Source organism: Suncus etruscus, chromosome 7 (assembly GCF_024139225.1).
Source record: "Suncus etruscus isolate mSunEtr1 chromosome 7, mSunEtr1.pri.cur, whole genome shotgun sequence".
NCBI lineage: Eukaryota > Metazoa > Chordata > Mammalia > Eulipotyphla > Soricidae > Suncus > Suncus etruscus.
In genome coordinates, this window is record NC_064854.1 from 106,489,687 (window position 1) to 106,499,885 (window position 10,199).

The 10,199-nt window shown below is 33.0% G+C and overlaps 1 pseudogene; it reads right to left on the reverse strand.

Annotated features, from left to right (window-relative positions):
• Nucleotides 1-9,744: 9,744 nt before the first annotated feature.
• On the reverse strand, nucleotides 9,745-9,828 carry LOC126014831 (uncharacterized; annotated as a pseudogene).
• Nucleotides 9,829-10,199: the final 371 nt, after the last annotated feature.

Sequence of the window (10,199 nt, forward strand, 5' to 3'; positions counted from 1 at the left end):
TTTTACCAAAAAGGTTCTAGAAGCAATTGATTTGTATAAAAAAGTGGCAGGCTACAAAATTAACACTCAAAAATTCTTTTAAATAATGAAAGAGAAGAAAAAGACTTTACAATTTTCAATTTACATTACCATTTACAATTGTGCTTCAGAAAATCAAATACCTTGGAGTCAACTTCACTATAGTGGTGAAACACCTATACAAAGAAAACTATAAAACACTGCTCAGGAAATAAAAGAAGAAAAAGGAAATGGAAACATATACCTTTTTATGGATTGGGAAGATTATTATCATTAACATGGCAATACTTCCAAAAGCATTGTAGAGATATAATTCAATCTCTCTAAGTATACCCATGACATTTTTCAAAGAAGTGAATAAAATACTCCTGAAATTAATTTGGAACAATAAACATTCACAAAAAGCTAAAGGAACTCTTGGGAAAAAAATAATGGGTGGTATCACTTCCACAACTTTAAATTTTACTATAAAGCAATAATAATAAAAACTGCATAGAATTGGAATAAAGACAGACCCTCAGATCAATAAAATAGACTTGAGTTTTCTGAGATTGTGCCCTAGATATACAAACAATTTTTGATAAGAGATTAACAAATACAAGATGGAGGAAGGAAGCCTCTTCAATAAGTGGTGTTGGGAATACTGGTCAATTTAAATGCAAAAAGGTTAGCTCAGAGCTTTTTTTTTAACACCATGTGCAAAGATAAAATCAAAATGGAATAAATATCTTTATATAAAACCTGAAACCATAAGGTACATAGATAAAAAACATAAACAAACACTCAATTACATTGAGACCAAAGGCATCTTCAAGGAGGAAACACCACTATCCAAGCAAGTGGAAGTAGGGGTAAATAAATGGAAATACACTAAACTGAGAAGCGTCTGCACTTTAAAGGCAACAGTAAGTAGGATACAAAGGCTATCTACATAATGGGAGAAACTATTCACCCAATATTTGCCTGATAAAAGGCTATAATATCTAAGATATATCAGGGACTGACAGAACTAAATAAGAATAAAAAACATAACTCCATCAAAAAATGGGGATAAGAAATGAACAAACATTTCCCCAAAGAAAAAATGTAAATGGCCAAAAGGAACATGAAAAATTCTTTAAATCACTAATCATAAGAGTTATGCAAATCAAAATAACAGTGAGGTTTTCTCTCACACCATAGAGAATGGTCCACATCATAAAGAACAAGAGCAATCAGTGCTGGCATGGATGTGGGGGAAAAGGGACTCTCATTCCCTGTTACTTGGAATGCCATCTAGTCCAACCTTTCTGGAAAACAATGTAGATATTCTTTTAGAAACTGAAAAATTTGCTTCCTTTTGATCCAGCAACATACTCCTAGTGATATTCCCTAGGAATACAAAAACACAATCAAAAAATATTTCTGCATTCCTATATTCGTAGTAGCACTGTATACAATCATCAGAATCTGGAAGTAACCTAGGTGCCTGACAAGAGAGTGGCTAAAGAAACTCTCGTGTGTCTGCACAGTAGAATAATAGCAGCCATTAGAAAAAGTGAAGTCATAAATTTTGCTTATAAATAAATAGACATGAAGAATATTATTCTGAGTGAAATAGGTCAGAGGGAGAGAAATAAATGTAGAATAATCTCAATCATCACTGGGATATAAGGAAAATAAAAGACAGTGTAGAGATGATATCCAGAGACAATAGAGATGAAAATCAGGAGGAAGAATTCATGGTAGGTAGCTTTCCACAAAGAGAAGGTCTAATGTTGAAAAGCCTTTATTTGCAGTAGTACAAGCCACAATGTCACAAATAAAAGAGGGGGAGAGTGAGAGAGTGAGAAAGAAGTAAAATGCCTGCCCCAGAGGCAGGCGGGAGATTGTGAGTGGAAGGGAAGAGGGCATCATGGAGGGTGACAGGGAAACTGTTGACAATTGGTGGCAGGAAATGCATACTGGTGAAGGTTATTATACATTGTATAACTATAAATCAATCATTAACAATTTTATCTGTGAAAAAGCTGCATTATGAACAACCTTGTAACTAATGGTGTTTAAATAAAAAATGAAAAAACATAGTATGAAGCAAAATAAATATATGACTTCACAAAAAAATCTAACATACTTAAGAAATTAATGCTTGTACAATGTCACTCATCCTGTCCTTCAATAGCCAACCCAGATTGAGATATCCTGTTTTTGTCCATCAACTGCTCAACTTCCGACTACACTTTCTTGACCTAAAATCTGTATCTGGAACCTTTGAAACAGTAGACTCCTTATAAAGACTTTCTGCTCTCTAATCTGTTGCTGGACTTCTCTAGGGCTTACATCAGCAGCTCCCTGTCCTCTTGGGTTTTCTTTTGTTTGTTTTACTCCTGTCATGGACGAGTGCATGTGTTTGAAAACCTATACTGTCAAGCCTTCTGCTTAGGCATAGACAAAGGGACAAGAGTGTTGCCTACATTAGTACTTTCCCTTTCTTTCCAACAATCTCCCACCCCCATACATCCATTATCTATTTTTCTAGATACCTCTTTGGTTGGGAAGATTTTAAATGGCCAGTTATGAGGACAGAAATAGTACACAGGGTAAGGCAACTGATTTGCATATAGTCACCCCAAGTTTGACACTCAGCATCCACAAACAATTACTAAAGTTGATTAGGCCATAGATAAGGAGAAACAGAAGTAAAATAAAATACATTGCTTTATTTTCTTTTCTATTATTTCATTCCTACGGCAAACTGTTAACTAATAATATAATCATATAATAATATAAAATATAATATAAAACATGCAGTTATATATAAATATGTAACATAATCGTATAAATATATTATATAATACATTTCATAATGTAATTATATAAATTATATAATATAATTGTGTAAATATATTATACATAAATAATCTATATTTAATAATTAATATTCATTTTAATATTTAATGTTTAGTTTATATAATTTAAATATATGTAAATATTATATTACATAATATAATTATGTAAATATATTATATATAAAGAAATATAAAGCATGCAGTTCAGATGCTGTGGGAACATACTTGAAAAGTTATAGCAGAAAACAGAAACTGGGAATGGAAAGATGGAGCACTGAAGAGATTTCAACCTTTTGTCAGTCTTTTAAAATGTGATGAGCATATTTATAGAAACTAAAGAGAATCTATATTATGATTTGGCTAAGATTTTCTTTTTGACAATGTTAATTCTTCCAATCCATACATCGAGATTGGTTTCTTATATATTATTTATTTTGTCATTTATAGTCATCTTTATATAAATCTTTCATATCTTTAGTTAAAATGATTTCCAGATACTTTTTTTTGAGACTTAGCTGTTAATGGAATTTAAAATTTTCCATTTCTTTTCTTTCACATATTTTTTTTTTGCAAAGAGAAATATCATGGACTTTTGCATGTTGATTTTGTAATCTGCCATGTTACTCTTTATTGCTTATTGTTTATTTTTCCTAAGAGATTTCTTTAGGTATTTTTAAGTATAGTATCATATTTTCTGCAAATGTGATCATTTTACTTTTCAACTTTGTATATTTTTAAGTTTTCTTGCTTAATTGGTAAGGCAAGGGCTTCAATAATATCTTAAACAATGGTACAAATAGGCTCATTAGTGGGAATGATTAATAATTAGTAGGGCATTGATCAATGATCAATAGGCTCATTGTCTTTTTCCTGACCGTAGAGAGAAGGCTTTTAGCTTTCACTGTTGCATATAGTTTTGTCGTAAAGCTTTAATTACAATGAAGAAAGTTCTTTCTCTCTTCATTTTACTGATTTTTTAATAATAAATGGTTTTGAATCTTTTCTCTATGTCTAATTATTTTTACTTTTTCCATATATTGATATTATGTATTATATTTATTAAACTTGCATAGTCTTAAATGACCCTTGTTTTCCATAGAATAGATCCAATCTGTTCATAGTGATTCATCTATTTGTTGTATATATATATATTTTTGGGGGGTATCAGGCCACACCCATTTGATGCTCAGAAATTGCCCCTGGCTTGGGGGGACCATATGGGATGCCGGGGGATTGAACTGCAGTTGCGATCTTTCCTTGGCTAGCGCTTGCAAGGCAGACACCTTACCTCTAGCGCCACCTCGCTAGCCCCTATTTGTTGTATTTTTTAATTTGGTTGGATAACATTTGATTAAGAATCTTTTTATCTATTGTCATAAAAGATATTAGCCTCTAGTTTTCTTTTTTATTAGTGTGTTTGACACTTTTGGTATCATAAAAACTGTTTGGGAGGGTTCATCTTCAACATTTTAGAAGCACTTGAAAGTATTGGTAATAGGTCACTTTTAAAGATTTAAAATAACTCATTAGTGAATTCATCTGAACCTGTTTTTCTAGGGGGGAGAGATTTTTGTTTACAATTTTAATTTTTTTCATAAATAACTACTCATCTGCTCATGTGCTCTCTTTGGAATATTAGGAAAGATAAGGAAGAACTCTGATGCAGATATTGGACATTGTGTGTCTGAACTCATATCACTATAAAATGAAGTAAATCATAGTTTCTAAGATAATTTTTATTCATTTTATCTATCTATCTATCTATCTATCTATCTATCTATCTATCTATTTATTTGGTGTCTGGGCCTCACCCATGGGGCTCAGCGGTCACTCCTGGCTCTGTACTCAGAAATTGCTCCTAGCAAGCTCAGGGGACCATATGGGATGTCCAGAATGCACCGCAGCTGTCCAGGTTTGGCTGCATGTAAGGCAAATTCTGTACCGCTGTTCTATATTGTTCCAGCCCCCCAAGATAAATTTTAATTTCATCTAAATATTTGCATTTTAAAACTGTAATAGATACAAATTCAATTTTAAAATAGATGTTTGAAATGTAGGATAAAGAATTTTATAAGGACATTGAAGGATGTCTGAAGACCAACCATATATGTTGGTTTCAGGAGAAACTGAAAACCAAGAAACAAAAAAGCATCTTGTTTCTCTACAGCAGAAATGAATTGTCGTATATTTTGTTTTTCACATTGGCTTTTTTCTCTGTAGTCTGATTTTTCTCACTGCTTTGTATGAATGGAAAATATGTCGACTTTTTTGTTTTGTTTTGTTTTTTTGGGTCACACCTGGCAGCAATCAGGGGTTACTTCTGGCTCTATGCTCAGGAATCGCTCCTGGCAGGTTCCGGGAACCATATGGGATGCTGGAATTTGAACCACCATCCTTCTGTATGCAAGGCAAACCCTCCTACCTCCATCTCTCTGGCTCCAAATATGTCGACTTCTAAAATTTTCTATTTTATTTCTAACATATCAACTAATTCAAAATGTCAAGGAGAAAGCCTAGTTGGCATACTTGAGTTAGATTATCATCTCTGATCCAATCAGCAATAGTGAGAGGACTGGAAGTGTGTTGGATAGTTCCTACCTCCAAAAGGATGTGTCTCTGGGGAGCTCATAAAGAGAAAAAGGCCTGTTCTTGTGCTAGGTGAATTCTACAAGTTTGCAAGCAAAAGGGGTGAATTTTGTTGTTATTTTGATTACTGGAGGATACATACATGACTAGTTGCAGTGCTTGCTTATTTTTGAGCACCACAAATAAAGATGCATGAACACAAGAGCCAGGAATGTTACTTGTGTGGACAATTAACACTGAGTACCATAACGCTGAGTACTACCACGAGAATATTTGAGAGCACAAGTGAAGGAATACAAACCTCTCTGTGCCTCATTTATAAGCACCACACCAATGAATGTGTGACTCAGGAAAAAACTACAAACAAATGTGTGAGTGCTGTATCCAGGTTGTGTGTCTGTGCATATGCATGTCCGTGTCTTCGTGTGTGTGTATGTGTGTTCTGTGTGTGTTGTAACAACAAATTAAGAATAGAAACATCAAAAGATCTCATTATTCCATTTTAGCTATTGAGCCAAAAATTTAAAAACACTTATTTAAAAATATACCTATCTCTATGCTAATTGCAGCGTTTTACAATGGTCATGATCTGAAATTTAACATCAGCGAATGAAAGAAAGAAAAGACATAATATTTTATATTTTATAAAATATTTTATATTTGATACACACAATGGAATACTATTAAGCTATAGAGGGAGACAATAGAATGATCATACTCATTTGTGGGATATAAAAAATATAGTAAAGGGGACAGAGCAGTGACACAGAGCAGTAAGGCATCTGCTTTGCTAGCACTAGCCTAGGATGAACCATGGTTCAATCCCCCAGCATCCCATATGGTCCCCTATTTTGGGAGCGATTTCTGAGGGCATAGCTAGGAGTAACCCCTGAGCATCACCAGGTGTGGCCCAGAAAACAAAGATAGATAGATAGATAAATAGATAGATAGATAGATAGATAGATAGATAGATAGATAGATAGATAGATATGTATATATATGAGGATAATTTTTATGTGCCTTATGGCCATTTGTATTTCTTCTTTGACAAAGTGTCTGTTCATTTTTTCTTCCCATTTTTGATGGGATTAGATGTTTTTTTCTTGTAAAGTTCCATCAGTGCCTTATATATTTTGGATATTGGCCCCTTATCTGATAGGTATTGGGTGAAATTTTTAACCTGAAACTCAATCATGAATGCATTTTTACTTAGCAATTCACAGTGATTCAATAAAAAAAAAACATGAAAAAGAAACAAAACAAATGAACAAATAAAGCAGATGTTACAGAGAATAAAATTGAGGGTCCTAAGGATAGGAGATAATGAAAGAAGTAAAATTCGTAAATGAATTTAATTGTATCAGGTTGAATGGATCATGGTGGATGATAGCTATACATTTGCTAATAATTAGTATGTTGTGTATATACAGATGTCAGTTCACAAAGCTGTATGCTTGAAACTGATATTTGTAAGGTCATGCAACATAGATTAAATATATTTTTACATTTTGTAAAGAGAGCAAAGGGAGTAAATAAAAGTGAAAATGCAATTGGGAGAAATTGAAATGGTTAAAAAGATGAATTTTAGGTGCTTTCATACTCCTGCTGAGTCAATCCGAGTAATGCGAGTTAATTTTCCAATGTGTAAAATGAGGAACAATTACAATGGTAAATATCTCTTATTTAGGATTAGATAAAAATGTAGGGTTTAGAATAATTCATGACAGAGTAGATATGCATATACTCCTACAGTATTGATGTCAGTGTGATTAATTTTTAAAAGTATGGATATTATTCTTGTTGGGAATCGCTCTACAAGCTGTAGGTGAGATATAGACAGAAGGCAGTCTTCAAGGAAATTCATACAATTGCTAAGATGCTAATAGTGGCATGTCACTATTGCACTTGGAGAGGCTATTCCAATAGATTTAGATTAATATCTCAGTAATTAGTGGTGAAGTTGAGTGTCAAAAATCTTATTTCTCCAACCAGGCAAAAATATGCCTGCTCTGAATATGTAGCCACTAGGCACAGACAAAAATTCTTTTTTTTCTGTATGAGAGATCCCCAACCAAGAAGTGTAAAAACATATATTTCAACCCAAGTTTACAGGTCAGTTGTAAAAGGATCACTCATCTTGGTCTATTTTTGTGCTTTAGGCAATGTACAACTTGAAATATAACCTGAATTATTTATTTGCCATTTGGATTGTTTTATTTTTCCTTTTTTGCTATTGTTGTTGTTGTTGTTGTTGTTTTTGGGCCACACCTGGTGATACTCAGGGATTAGTCCTGGCTATGTGCTCAGAAATCGCTCCTGGCTTAGGGGACCATATGGGACACGGGGAGATTGAACCACTGTCCGTCCTGGGTCAGCTGAATGCAAGGCAAACACCCTACCACTGCACCACTACTCCGGCCTTAGTTTTATTTTTTCTTTTAAAATAATTATTTAAAACACTACTATTTAAAAACCTTTTCGTCATTGAGTTTTAGACATACAATATTTCAGCAACAAATCCTCCACCAATGTGAACTTACATCCAAAAATGTTTCCAGAGTTTGTAAATACCGATTCCTCCTTCCCCAACCTGCCATCATATCAGACACCATTTTATGTTTAATTGTTAAAGGTTGGGTCACATGATTACAGCGTAGTTGGCTCTGTGATTTTGGTGTTTGGTTCTATCCTTCCACAATGCCAACAATGTACCTGATTCCTGTCTCCTGTTATATCATATATTTCATTCTCCTCCTTTACTCCATTTCTTTCCTTCTTCTCATTATATTCTGGAAATGAGAGTGTTCTTGACAACCCACATTTTAAATATTGCATTTCTCATGCAATTATTCTAAATACCACATAAAAATTATATTATCTATAATTCTGAATCATTTTTACTTACTTCATTTAACATAATATCTTCCAGTTCCATCCAGGTTTTAGTGAATTGTATGATTTCATCATTCCTGACAGCTATGTAGTATTCTATTGTATATGTGTATCACATCTTCCTTAGCACTCATCTAATGTTGGATATTTAGGTTAATTTCATAGTTTAGCTAATTTACTGTGATGACTAGTGGTAGACAGACTTCCTTTAGAATTAATGTTCTTCTGTCTTAGAGGTAGATACCCTAAATTGGAATTGCTAGTCATATGACAACTCAATTCTGAGTTTACTAAAAACTCTTATACTGTTTTTCACAGCAATTGAACCAGAAAGTATTAGAATTTCTTTTCCACACATCCTCCACCACCAGTTTGTCTCCAGTATTTTTGATATGTCATTTTCACTGATGTATATGATATCTCACTCTAGTCTTGATTTGGATGATGAGCATTTTTCATGTGTCCATTGACCCTCTGTTGTTCTTCCTCAGAGATGTTCCTGATCATTTCCTTTTCTCATATTTTATGGGGTTTTTAGGCTTTGGAATTAACTTTTGTGTGTACTTTACTAGCCTAGATATCATGTGATTATCTCATGTGATTATCTGGTATTTTGAATGCAAATATCTTTCTGTTAGATGTCATTGAGTTTTTTCTTGTTTCTTTTGCCATCCACAAACTCTTTTAGCTTTACATTTTCCATTTTTTGTTCAGATTTGTTTCAGTCACCTTTACCATTGAAGTCATATCATAGAAGACTTCTTTAAGGGTTAGGTCTTGGAGAACTCTGCTTATATTTTTCTAAATGTATTTTACAAATTCAGGTCTGATTTAAAGGTCTTTAATCCACTTTTACTTGACTTTTGTGTAAAATGAGATATGTTTTCTGTTTTAATTTCTTACACGTGGTTATCAAATTGTTCCAGTAATATTTGTTAAAGAGACTACTTTTATTTAATTTCATGTTCTTGGATCCTTTATCAAAAATTAGTTGATAAAATATTTGAAGGATTGTTATTAGATAGTCTATTCTGATCCATTCTGGCCCAGAATGTTTGTCTCTGTCTAATAAATGCTGTTCTGATCACTATGGTTTTATAGTACAATTTCAAGTTAGGTAACAAAATGCCTCCTAATTTCTTGTTTTACAGTGTGATTTTGGCTATGATTCCACAAAAGCTTTATATTAGACTGTTCTAAGTCCTTGACAGTTGTTTTAATTTGGATAGGAAATCACATTAAATCTATATAGTAGATTAGGTAAGTTGGTCTTTTTTGGTAATATTGATTTTTCCAATTATGATATGGAATGTTTTTCCATTTTGTTAGGTTTTCTTCTATTTTATTTGTGTTTTGAAGTTTTTATTATATAGGTCTCTTAAGTCTTATGTTGGATCCTAGGTACATGATGACTTTGCTCCTATTTTTTTTTATTTTTTATTTTTTCTCCCCTTTCTATACAGTCAGTGTAAAGAACACAGCCTGTGGTAAGAATTGGGAGGCCTTATCTTTTCTTTTCTTTTTTTAATATATATAAAATCCTTCACCAGTACATTCCCATGACCAATATCCCAAGTGTCTTTCCTCCCCACCCCACACCAGCCTGTACTCTAGACAGGCTTTCTTTTCTTTTTTCTAGAAAGTTTTCTACTATTTTAAATGAGATAGCTTTTTTGACCTCTTTATCCTGTGATTCATTTTTGTTTAATGAAATGCAGCCAATTTTTGACATTGTAGCTGGCCACTCTGATATATTGGTTCTTTATTTCTTGGAGCTTCTTTGGTGGACATTATAGGAGAAATAGAGATAATTTTCTTCTTCTGTTCTAAATTGAATCTCTTTTATTTTTTTCTTTTGTTGATTGTTATTTCTAG